At 29.6% G+C, this 1,708-nt stretch overlaps 1 protein-coding gene across 1 annotated transcript in view; it reads left to right on the top strand.

Moving 5' to 3' along the window:
- Positions 1–1,708, top strand: part of LOC144243498 (fibronectin type III domain containing protein 3C1-like) — a 51,979-nt gene that overhangs the window by 37,541 nt on the left and 12,730 nt on the right. The window lies entirely within an intron of this gene.

Here is a 1,708-nt window from a genome sequence, read left to right as displayed (position 1 = left end):
GTAATCCCTTATACAAAAATTAACTCAAAATGGACCATAGAGAATTGAAAATTAAAATGTAAAACTATAAAACTGTTAGAAAAAAATCACATAAGATCTTCAGAATCTAATGTAAATAAAGAGTTCTTAAGCTTGATACCAAAAGCACAATCCATAAAATGAAGATTGATAAAATTGACCTTCTCAAACAAAAAATTTTACTCTGCATAAAATCTTTTGAGGAGGACAAAAAAGACAAGCACAGATTGGAAGAAAATCTTAACAAAACACATATCTGACAATGGACTAATATATAGAATATATAAAGAACTCTAGAATTTTGACAATTAAAAAACCCAAACAACTCAATTACAAAATGGGCAAAAGATATAAAGAGACAATTCACAGAAGAGGATATATAGATGGCAAATAAACACATGAAAAGATCTACAATATTATTAGTCATTAGGGAAATGCATAATGAGATAACATGACACACTTATCAGAATGGGCTAATAAGAAACAGTAATAATACTAAATACTGGCAAAGATGTAAAGAAACTAATCATACATTTCTGGTAGGAATTACATCCACTCTGGAAAATAGTATGGGAGTTTCTTCCAAAACTAAACATGCACTTACTATGTGCTCAGCACTTTGGGGCACTTCTCCCAGAGAAATAAAAACTTATGTCCACAATAAAAACCTGTACATGGATGTGCATAACACCTTATTTGTAAAAGTCAAAAGCTAGAAACAATTCAGATTTCCTTCAACATGTAAATAGTTTAAGAAATTGTAGTATGTTCATTCCATGGCATACTATTTGGTAATAAAAAGAATCAAACTATTGATATACTCAACAACTCTGATGGATCTCAGAGGAATTATGCTGACTGGGAAAAAAAGCCTATCTGAAAAATTTAAATACTGCATTATTCCATTTATACAACATTCTTGGAATAGCAGAACTATAGTGTTTAAGAATAAATTACTAGTTGTAAGGAATTAGAAAAAGAGGGAAGGAAGTTGCTGTGCATATAAAAGTGTAGTGCAAGGGCTTCTTGCAGTGGAATATCTTAACTGCTGGTGATCACATTAAGCTATACATGTGACAAAATTGCATAGTACTATAAAAATGAGTATATGTAAAACGGGTGAAATCTGAATAATGTCAACAGATTTTATCAATGTCAATTTCCTGATTGTAATTCTGTACTATAATTATACAAAATGTTCCTTTTGGGGTAAAATGTGTAAATTGTACATTTGAATCCACAATGATATCAAAATAAAAATAAAATATTTTTACAAAAATCAATAAAACCTTGTGAATGGATGTGAACTTCAGGCTATCACCAACAGAGATAGAAGCTACAAAATGAAGAAAAGGAAGGAACTTTGGTGGACTAAGTTATAAGTTCAGTTTGGGTATATTTTTCCTGAAATGTCCATATTAGCAGTCTTCACTTACCTTCACACATTTAGACTTTTCTTACACATTCCTAAATATGCAACCTAAAGATTTTGGTATTGATGTGGGCATCTTTGAATCATCTTGTTTCATATTGCAATGTATAAACACATCAAATTAACATGTTACACACTTTAAGCTTACACAGAGTTATAAATCAATTATATGTCAATTTTTAAAACCACTTTCTTAGAATTTGAGGTTAAAAATTTATTTTGTTTTTATACACAAAACAAAGTAACAATGAAGCTGAA

This window comes from Crocuta crocuta, unplaced genomic scaffold, assembly GCF_008692635.1.
Source record: "Crocuta crocuta isolate KB4526 unplaced genomic scaffold, BGI_CrCroc_1.0 scaffold882, whole genome shotgun sequence".
Taxonomy (NCBI): Eukaryota; Metazoa; Chordata; class Mammalia; order Carnivora; family Hyaenidae; genus Crocuta; species Crocuta crocuta.
This window is presented reverse-complemented; position numbering and strand designations above follow the sequence as displayed.